Source organism: Poeciliopsis prolifica, unplaced genomic scaffold (genome assembly GCF_027474105.1).
Source record: "Poeciliopsis prolifica strain line A6 unplaced genomic scaffold, Auburn_PproV2 SCAFFOLD002, whole genome shotgun sequence".
Lineage (NCBI taxonomy): Eukaryota > Metazoa > Chordata > Actinopteri > Cyprinodontiformes > Poeciliidae > Poeciliopsis > Poeciliopsis prolifica.
In genome coordinates, this window is record NW_026562377.1 from 8171454 (window position 1) to 8183553 (window position 12100).

The following is a 12100-nucleotide window of genomic DNA, read 5'->3' on the forward strand; positions in this document are numbered from 1 at the left end:
TTGTTCTTTGGCTGATGGTATATGACCTATCTGGCAGTACATTGCTACTTTTTAACAGACAAAAAAAAAAACATTTCCATATACTGATATGTACATATACTCCACACATTTTTCTGGTAAAAATCTGGGTTTTTGTGACACCAATCAGAACTCTAAGAAATACTCAACGTGTCAAATATGTTTTCAATAAAATCTTTATTCCTCCACCTGAAAAAAATACATTTTAAAATGTTAAATATTTTAAAGCTGTTTAAAGCTGATATTCCAATAAATGTTGACTTTGTCTTTGAATGGGTTATATTGGAGAAAGGGTTGTTATTGCCAGAATGGCAGCAAGAGTTCCTGGAACAGATTGTCTTCTGAACCAGACGTTGACCTTCCCTGCAACAAGGACATCCACATATTATTGCAAGATTGAAAATTAAAAAAAAATAAAGCTTATTCAAGAAGACACTTGTTTATATTAGAATTTGTAATGGAAAATTATTTCATTGCCATCAAAATGACATTGATAAATGGTAGAAATAATAATGATTTCACTTAATATTTAAATATCTCTGGGAGGAAGTATTTTCAGTTATTTTCATATTATAAAATTTCAAAAGAGTCTTTGGTAATTGTTAAATCTGATAAATTTTACATTTTTATTTTGAACAGACCTCAAAGTGAAACTCACACCCAAATGACAGTTTTTTGCAGATATGCTGTCTAAACATATTATTCTCAGAAGATTCTATCTTCAAGTTTCTGTACAAATGTTGACATTTCAGTTTGACATTATTTTGTCTTAAACACGTCTCACTACTGGTATTCTTGTGAAAAGGTTCTTAAGTAGTTGGATTTTCCTATTGGTGGCAGCGGTAAGATTTGGTAGAACTTTGTTACTTTGGGTATAAAAGCATTGCATGGCATTCCCATCTCTTTTTGTCCCTGCTTTCCCAAAAGTGAATATAGAATAGAGTTGGTGCAGCAAGTGTTGCCGAACATGGTGAGCAGAGATCGATATCTTTACCCAGTTTAACAAATGTGTGATTTATTTGCAATGTGGACACAGTGTGGGATGGGTCTTCTCTCCTCTGACAATTAGCAACGGTATGGTGTTGAGTGGATGATTATGAGAGACTGACAGCAGTGCTGAGGAGGTGAGAGAAGGTAATGGCAGCTAATGGCCGCTCTCGCTGCTCTCTCAGAACTGCAGTGGAGCATTGTCACCATAAAAGTCAGCAACAACACAGAAAAAGAGTCGTTAGACTTACCACAAGTTGTTTTGAAAAAAAAAATCACTAGAAGCCTCTGAAAAATTTATAAATATAGCGACAAAGTGGATATGTTGACAACAGTACTTCTTTGGTCCTGATTGCAGCCCCACCACCGTCTCGACTCACTCATATATCTTGGCTCCAACCACTTTGCTGGAATTTTTCAAAAGTTGCTAACTTCATGGTTATGCTGTCAGAGGAGGTTTAGTTACACTTTAAGTGGGAATGAAATACTTTGCGCTCACCCATCAGCAGCATTAAAAGGAGTCTCCCAGGAAGGTTGTATTGAACACTTCATTGACTCTGAATGTTTAGTACTGCATGAAGAGAAGAACTGTCGTGTCAAGTGAAGAACCCAATTAATAGATATTTAATTCAGATTACATTTATTTTTGAATATAAATATCTGCCCTAAATTCTACTCATATTATAAATTAGATTTGCTGACAGTATTGAGACTTTTATTATTTTTGCATTGATTTGTCTGAGTTGGGACTTTTGTCAATCACTTAACAAACAAAATAACAGAATGGATGTTTTTTTAATATAAAATATGGAAAGAAATATCAACAGCTGTTGGTGAATGTCAGGACTGCAAGTTTGATGAACTTCGTGAAGTTTTGTTGCAGTCATATTAGTTTGTCTAGCACACAGATATATGCTGTACCCACTGTAGCCATTCTGAGCATAGGATGGCACATCCTTAAGTGCAATGTTTGTGTCAAAAGACAAAATTTGTCCCAGACATCTGAATATCATTTTAGAGCTAATGCTGCATTGTGCTGTAAAAAGAAAAAAAAGATTTTACTCTATGGATTCTACAACTACAATAATTAAGCCACAAATATTAATAAGTCACAAAGTAAATAATCATTTTTGACAAAAGGAAAGAAAATGTTAGAAGTACAATTCTGTCTTTGCAAATCTAACATTTTGTCATGCTTATGATACTAGACAATATTTTGGGTTTAGAATAATGTGACAAGAAAAAGTCCGTCTAAGCTTCACCAGTTCAAATATTGTGGCTTTTTTATATTTATCTAATTCTAAGTTAGACGTAATGCTGAAGCGAAATAGAAAAGGCTCTTTTGCAATTTGTAAAAATTGTGAAATAGACTCTAACTTCAGTGCCAATATGAAGCAGACACAGACTTTGGTATTTTTACCATCTAAATTCAGCTAGTTAAGGTGTCATACACTTTTAATCTCTTCCCCTCCACACTTGTAATTTGCTGTTTTATTTTCTCTACCTCTTTCTGGTCCTAGATGTGACAGTTTAGGTCTCTACAGTCTCCCCTGCATCAGTCATTCTCCAGCTACACCTTCAGATCACAACATTCCATTTCTTTGGTAAGTGTTTGTGATCTCTTGTAATTTGTTTTTTTTTTTCTCTACACTGTCCCATTATTGATGGTGGTTGATGAGGTCTTACAGCGCCAAGGCTTTTATTCCCTTGAGATCAGGTCCCAAAACAACATCTGGCCATGCCTCAAAGCCAGACTCACACAAAGTCTGCCATACAACCAGTAACACACACAAAGCGAGCTACGCTTCCCCAGTTCAGTCCATCTTACAGCTGAATTAGTTCTAACCACTTGTCCATCTGCCATCCATTGTCCCTTTACCCTACTGCCTTTCATTGCCTGGTGTTGAAAAGTCCTGTCGTTTTGTAATGTTTTTATATTTCATAGTCTATACTTGGCAGGGATTGGGGTGGGAGAACATTTGCCAATAGTGTGGCAGAACTTGAATTTAAAGATGAGAAACACTGGAGCAACACACATGATACAGTAATTATTTCAATTGCAGTTTCAAAGTGAAATTCTGCTCATGTATTGTTAAAACTTTCTATTCCATTCCTTATTTAAGTCATCACATCTTAAACATAGCAAAAAGAAAGAAATGCCTGCACTGTATGGAATATAGAGCAAGCTTTGAACAGAAGAGAAGAGAACAGAAGAGAAGAGAAGAGAAGAGAATAAAATTGAACAGAAGAGAAAAGAAGAGAAGAGAAAAGATGAGAAGACTCAAAGCCCTTGACTCAGGTGGAGTTTGCATGTCATTATAGCATAATGAGTTAGCCAATGCCGCTTCTGGCCCAAAACAATGGTGACCTTAACAAGGTTATTCATAATGTGGGCAAACAATGACCATAAAATTACTGCAAACATCTTGTGCAGCATAGTCCAACAACTGAAAAGTCCAATATTTCTCTCATTATAGCCAAGATTTTTTTTCCTCTGTACTTCTTCTGAGGCTCTCACACCACTTCTCAATGGCTTCCAGGTTTCTTTGCTATTTCAAAATGTCAAGAATAAAGGTCTAAAGCTTAAAGCTATACAGCTTAAAGCCATTGTGAGAGAGAGAACCATAATGGTACATGCATTCATGGCAAATCATCAACATATAGACGTTAATGATCGGTACATGCAATCAGAAGGATGCTGTAATTAAAAGTGATCACTACTCTCTTTCAGAAAATGCACAGAAATGTAGCTTTATTTTAAGATCAGCAACAAGAAATTGGCCTAGTTTCTATATAAAGCAATCTAACCAAACTAATGTAAGAATTGCTGAATTTTTTATACTCTAATAACAAGACTTGCTAATACTTTTGTTGTCTTCTTATGAATGAACACATGGGATAAGTTCTAATTAAAATGCTTCATGCACTTTTCATTTCAGGGTCAATACTTTCTTAGGAACTAAATAATACAAAATAGTGTTGTGTTTATTTTCTGAAATTTGCTGCTTGCATGGAGACACCAGACGGTGGAAACATTTTAAGCATTCTTTACCTTTCAACAACATTATGCAAAATTTCTGGGGATAGATTCAATGAAACTTGATTTAGAGATGGCACATGAGTGTTTGAAATATGTATTATATTTTAGAGCAGCTCCCTCTTTTAATTAAACAAAAAAGCCTCTAGCCTTGGCTAAGATTGTGTTCCCAGTTTGCCCCTCTGGTTATGACATACAATTGAAAATTACCGTAAATGTGTTTGAGCGCTTGGTTATTGGTTAAAATATGCATGCAAAAGAAAATCATTTAAGAGTTCCCACTGCCAAGACATAGTTATATACTAACCCGTGGAGCATTTTTTTTTATACTTCTATGACAGTTACGTTGGATGATCAATTTCCATGCAATATGCATGTGGTATGTGGATGATCATTGCAGAGTTGTCTGGACACTACAGTCAGAGGACTCTTGGCTGGGGTCATTGATCAGTAGCCAGCAACTAAAAGCAGAAGCTGGGTATTTTATTCCTCTGAGTAATGTTCTCTATAAACCATGACAATGTTGTTATAATACTGTTTTTTATTCTACAAAAGTCTCCCAATGGTAAATTGTTTTCCTTTCAGTCTCTGGAGGGAATGAATTGTCCTTGGTCCACTCAGCAAACTCAGCATACCATCAAGAAGTAAAAGCCCAAAGCAAAAAATAAATAAATAAATAAATAAAAAACATGAAAAACTCGGAAATCTATCAGTAAGAAATGTAGATACTGCTATCCAGGCAGTGCCATTAATATGACTTCTTTTTTTCAATGTTATTCTTAATCCTATTAATGTCTTCTGTGCATAGTTTAAACTTATACTTAAGCTTAAATTAAGTATAAGTCTTTCTGTCCTCTTTACTTACATTTTGTCACCATTATATAGGTTACAATTAAAAATTTGTATTTTAAATTGCATATTTATCTTTTATATTTTATATATATATGAAGAAAAGCGCAAATACAGTTGTCTAATCTCAGCACAACACTGGAGATTTCAACTTTGTTTGAAATGCCATTTGTACTTCTCTTTCAGTAAATGAATGGTCAACTATTTGTTAATGACAAACCATATAAAAACTCAAAAGTCAAGAAGGGGTTATGGTCAATTCACTGACAGTAATTGTGGTTCTTATAAAGTCTTGAATCAGTGGAGCAAAATGTTAAATTCTTCCAGTGGCGCTCAGTCATTCTGGTGATGAGATTCAGACTCTGACAGTGCGGAGAACATGGTTAGCTTTGAGCTTAATGAATAACAAACCTTGGCTTGTAACAAAATATAATAGACACTTTATTGTTGCAATAGGGAAATTCTATTCAGTGAGTGACAACATGACACTGGCCATTCACATCAACTTAAAAGCAAACAAAAAATAATCAAATAAGACATGCAATCTCCATCAGACACATTTAACCATAGTCAATGTGGAAACAGAATCAATAACAACAACATCCTCTGCAGCTTTGCTTCATACTTCTTAATTATACGTCAAGATATCCAATCTCGGGAAAAATAAATAACAAAAACAGCGAATACGTAATAGTTTTAAAAGTGTTCATGTAAAAGAAAAAATGAAAGTTCTATCAGTTTACACTTGCTGACTATGAAAGATGTCCTTTAAAAACCTATTGCTTCAATTTGTTTATAAAGATTTATTTTGGTATAAAGGACTTGTATTATTTGAAAGGGAAGGATATCAGTATAAAAATGGTCATAAGTGGATCCTTCTGGTCAGAAAGAAGGGATCTCTGCTTGCAGATGTTATGTCAAGTTTATATATGCGCATTTCAGCAACAAAGCAGTTAAAGGTGTTTTACACCATAAAGTGGGAAATAAAAATATTTAACAATGTATGTAATTGTGAAACAAGCAATGAACATTTCATTTTACCTAATACTATGATCTAAATCATCAATACATTTGTTCAATGTTCCATTTCCTACTAATCAAAAGCAACTCTAAAAGGTGGGGCTTTAGTCTTTATTTAAAGAAGCTCAGTGTTTCAACTGTTTTGCAATTTGTGGTGGATAGAAGCTGAATGTTATTATTTGTTTTTGATTTTGGTTCTGAGAATTTAGAGATCTAGAGAACTTGACGCATGGATCAAGTTCTCCAGATCTTGCTGGGACATTAGTCCTTCTAATTTTCTTCAGGTGACTTTGTGTTTTAAGTTATCCATACTAATGCCTAGCAGCTTATGAGGAATGGACCCGAATATTCCACCAATCCAGAATGTGATACAAATCTTGAACGTTAATATCAAGTAAAACAAGTTTTTTCAGAAAGTAAAGCTTTCTTGTCCCTTAACTACTGTCTGTCTGCCAATGATCTGGTGGTATCTGGAAGCAAAAAGTATTTATGGGACAGGAGAACAAGATGTAGCCAACAACAGATGTACACACACCAGGGACTACTTCTGCAGCTCAAACCCTACAGGAAGGAGGGAGAGGAAGGGAAGAAGACCATCTCAAGCGTGACAGTTTACAATGACTATCTAAGGATAGACTGTGGTGTTTTCATGTGAATTGAAAGAAATGCATTTTATCATAATAAAACAGTGTACCACTCACAGAGCCAATGATTTGAAATTAAATTAAGTCTATAAATTAGCTAAAGAAAACATCCCACAGTGGGTGATTGTATGGGTCATTAAGGGGAACTAACCTCTGTTGGAGTCCATGACAGAAAAAAAATTAAGAAATGCATCTGAGATTTTCCTGATTTCTGTGAAGAAACATATATCATCAAGACAAAGTAACATCATGGAAAAGTATGTAAAATGTATACACTTGCTAACTGAACTGTTGGCTGATAACTGGTATTTTTATGTTTATTTATTCATATGCTTTCATTTTTTATGTCCAGTGGCAACTCAGAATCATAAATCTTGCTGTTCTAAGTTCCTCTCAGTTGTTTTCTCTACAATACTACTGAAAGATCTGACATGATTTCGACAATTTTCCTAAGAATGTGAATATGTAGTGTATCCAATCTATATTACACACAGTGAAATGTGTTTAAACTGCCGCATATTAGATGTTACATGTTCTGGAATTTGCCATCTGCTAGAGAGGAATGTATATTTCCACTCAATAAAAACCCAATAATGTTTGCTGTTTACTATGCAACACAGTATATTTTTCAATCTGCAAAGCTAATGGTTTCTCAACTGAAGTGGCCACACTTGCAAATAACAATTTTGCTTGTGCAAATGAAGTCAACTCCCTGATGAGGTGAAAAGTCTACCAGCTCTGACAGTGGTAAATTATTTTACAGATACTATCATAAGATCTATGCACATCTATGAGCAGACGTAAAGAGACCTGTTCTCGCTGTAGTCATAACTAAAAATATAAATGTCAAAACCATTCAGTTGTAGAAGCAACAAGAGGAAGACACCAGACATTTAGGAGTTTATAATGAAATTCTATGTAAATTCTGTCCTATGTGTATAAACTAGAAAGAAAAAAAACACATCACAGTGCGTTGCTGGAATATACAATGCAAAAAAAATTACAAGGCTACTAATACCCAATGAAGTTGCTTTCATTTTGTTACTTGACAATCAAAAAATTCAGTTGAGTTTATTCACATCAATTGCGGAGAAGTAAAGCAGCTGTGGTTGCAACAGGACAGAATTTTAAGGCGTCTTCAACATATAGTTAGATAAATAGATTTTATTACACAGTCTCAAAGTCCAAATTTACATTTAAAAGAAAATGTATGTTTTTACATACAGTTTTTTCAGGAATTCCAGGAAATGCAATAAAAAGGTATTCGGCAACTCAGATTTCCTCCATTTGCTTTTTTGGGGGGTCATTTAAATAGTTCTGATCATCAAATTGATATTTTTATATGACAAATACAACCCAAGTAACTACAAAATGCAGTTTTTAAATAATAATAATAAAAATAAAAACATTAAAAATAATTTTGGCCTGTGCGAAATAGTTATCGCCTAACCCAAATAACTAGTTGTAGAGCCTTTGGGAGCAATAGTGGTACATCATTTCAAAAAAACTAAATAAAATACAAAATCTGATGTAGCTGGTGTGCTTTTGAGCATTCTCTCTCTGAAACACAAAAGTGGGCTTAAGCTTAAGGCCATGAAGCGATATCTGAACATTTAGCTGCAGAAATTTATGTTGGAGGGCAGAGTACAACTCCATCATTTAAGCTTTTCAGGTCCTAAGAAGCAAAGCAGCTCCAAGCTAACATACTACTGCCACCATGCTTGACTGTAGCCATTTTGCTTTTCAGCTAATTTGAGCAATGACATCATAGAGACAAGAAACTGAAGTAGCAAGTTTTGTGGGTTCACAAACACCAGTCCAGTATTCACTGATTACAGTAACTTTGTCTGTAATCCAAAGCTCAGAGGTGAATAGTGAACATTTCGGGTCAGCAGCAATGAGAACAGGCCGTAGTCAGATCCAGGTGTTTTAGGCATTTCCCTGCTTTAACCCAGCTAATTTCAATTGATGGCTGGATAACAGCCATCAATTGAATAACAAACCGATTTGATTTGGTTTGTTGTTTGGTGTGTTGAATCAGGAAAAGAAGAGACTTTGAATGACACTGCTTTAAAAAATTTGGTGCCACAAGCATGAAATTTGTAATTAGTTAAATATAGTTTCACTGGAGTGTTAGAGTGGAAATTTGTTTCTGAACTTTTGTGCAAAAATTAAAATTTTAAAAGACTAATTAAAATTACATATTTGAAGGAGAATAATATTATACATAGTTTTAATATTGTCAAGTTACTGAAATAATGTCCTACATAATTGTTTGCTAAAAGTAAATTCTGCAGAAGAAAAATTGCTACCTCTTTATTGCCAAAAGGATGACTTACTCAAAACATTACTCAGATTATTATTTTATAAAGGTGGTATTTATTTAATAAAAGAAAACCGTCTACTGAAAAATAGTTTATTAATTTGTACCTTCTGCACATCAGTGTATACAATGTGTAAAACACATCATAGAATCAAAAGCACCTGCAGCAGTTAATTAATCCCTATGTGTGTAATGCGAGTAAAAAATACAATAAGTTTAAAAAAATAAGGAGGACGTTAATAAGGCAGTTTGTGCAATTAAAATAAAGCAAGTCTGAAGATGCTCCAGAAAGAGAATGAGATAGAAGACTGGTTTCTTTAATTGATTTATAGAAACTTTTATGGCCGAAATAAGCAACAACTAATCACCATTCTGATTAAAGTATAACCAGGCCTACAGTTTCTGCCATAGCTATGCTTGACCTCAAAAAAGATTTTCTTAACAGATGTCTGCAAAGGTTTCATACTTCACAAAAAATAGTATTACAATAATACCATTTTCATTTAGATTCATTTGAGTTAAGTATGCAGACATTGGAAAATGCTAAAGCAGTTTAATCCATTGTGTTTTGCTCACACTAAAATATACCTAAAACAACAACAACAAAAAAAGCAGGTGAAGTCCACAGTGCTGTGACAAAGCATTGTCAAAGCCTGACAGGTTCTCTAGCTAATTAAAACCTCTGACTCATTCTGTTCCCTGATCACTCCTCACAAAGACTCTTGAGTGGCTTCAATAGGCACGCGCAGGCTTAAGTGAATGTTTACCTCCCCTAATGACTATCTGTCTCAGCGCTGAGCAAATGGAAGTGCTTTGGTCCTTCACATAACTTGCCGGGGCTAGAGAGCCACACAGATGAGTCCCCAGCAGCAAGGTTTGGGGTCATCTATATAACTACAAAAGGCCATTTTTGTAGCTGTCAAAAATAACACAGGGTGTTGTTATTTTTGCCAAGTGTATTAATTGCTGAACACCACTGTAATTTTCTAATTCACCAGCATGAGGAACAGTGGAAGTCAGCGTTCTCATCTCTTCTTTGCTGGGAAATAATGGCCTCCTTAGAAAATTTCTGAAGATGATTGGGGAGAAATGAGAGGGGCATGTCTCAATAGACTCTAAGACTATGTAAAGTAATGTATATGACATCATGAAGAAAAGATGACTGTTGGGTTAATTTGTGTCTTTAATTTGTCTTTACTGTATTTAGTGTCTTGGGTGTATGTATGCATTGGTGTTTGTCCTGTGTATTTCTTTGTTGCCCTGCAATGGACTCTCGCACAATTACCGCTGAAGATAGGCATCAGCCTTCCTGCAACCATCCAGATATAAGTTTTTGAAATATATATTTAGTAGATATACAATTTTTGCTGTAGTTCTTCCAATAGATTAGATTTACCTAAAGTAATTTATTTCATGTGTACGGTTAGGCAGGTTGGTGGACATTAGGGGTCTGGTTTCTACTTCCAGTTAACAAAATCTATAAGATTCCTTAAAACCTAAATCTACCTGGAAAAAATAATATTTAGGCTTAGCTGTATGTCTTTATGTGGTAGTTAGTTAGACTGCAATATACTATTACTATTAAAAGGATAGAAAGACCAGAATTTAGCAAAGTGAGCTGGAAAGTGTTGCTGGGCAAAGAAATTTTTGGTTTTCACCCAAAGACCTGTCAGCCCTGTGACTCAGTCTTGGACAAATGGAAGACAATTGATGGATGGATGAAAGGAACTACGACATTTCTTTCTGAAACACAGAGACATGCAGACACAGACAGAAATAGATCTAACTAAAATAGGTATCTTCTCATTTGTCACAAATCCTAATCATGAAAGAGTATGGACTTTGAGATTGTGAAGCATCCTAATCATGAAAGAGTACGGACTGTGAAGCTTTTTCATATTGACATTTTATAATGTGATGCTTGTTTTGTTTTCTGGTAAGTTCTTTTGCATCGTGTTCACACATGAACATGATGTATTTTATTATCAGTATTTCTGCCAATGTACAAGTCTTTTTAGGAAGTAGAGAGAAATCCAATTATGCACTGCTATTACAAACTTAGAAGTAAAATTCTTTTCCAGTTTACAAAATTCAAAGCCCAGCTGAAGAATGCATGGCAGAATACATTCGCCAAGATTCCACTTTTGAGATATTTGGTTGCCAGGGCTTCAAAAGAGCAAAGTATCGCTCCGTGTTACAGTTCACTGCTCAGCCACAGTGACCTGCACATTTTGCACACCTTCCTGGAGCCTTAATGAGCACTTTTCTGTGACATTGTCTTTGATCTCTCTCCCTCTTTGCACTTGGTTTACATCCATGTGCAGCAGGCGGACAACCTTATGTTGCATCAATTGGCAATCAATTCTCCTGCCTCGACAGCCTCTCCTGAAAAAGAAATAAACAAGCACACTTGCCTCTATGCACACTCTGGTATTCTACATATCAGAAAAACATATTCTACTCTTGTGCACCAACACTCTCAAACTGATGAATGATTTATTTGAAATTGTATATATGAAGTACGGGGACTTTGCTTACACTCTGCTTATATGAGTTTTGGGACTCTGAAAGCTGCGGTGTTCCAAGGACTGACTAAAATGCTGTGTGAAGCCATCCAGGTAATGAGCCATGACACTGTCCACTATGCTTTATTCAAAAATTAAGCGTGAGTTTGGAGACAAACAAGACCTGGTCAACCACCAAGGCAGTGCAAAAGTAAGATGAATCAAATTCCCTTTATTCAGAAACAACACTACAGACAAGAGATTGCCTTTTCCTATTAGATAGTTGTCCTTCACAAGTCCTCATTGCTGCAAGGCAGGGTCAGAGGAAAAAGGCACCCAATCCCAGGACGTGATGATGAAACCGTGACAAATCAACTCATTCTTTCACTTCAGATTTTGCAAGTCGCTGCGCCACGGGATTTCAGCCTCTCTTTGAGTTTAGAAGCTTGCGAATCTGGAGACTCAATGGTGTTCATTTCTCTAATCCAATCCCTGTATAAAACCTCCCTTTGAACGTCTGCGGAGAAGCTGAAAGGCAGTACATATCCTTCCCTCGGTTCGCCTGCTCTCTGCCTCTCTGATCCACGCTCGGTGTCCGACGCACATAGGCGCTCGAATAGAGCAGATCTAATTAAGTTTGCTGATGGTGAAAGTGATGATTATTCTGGAGCATATAGAGAGGAGAGACGACCAGGGCATGGAAGATAACGAGAACAAC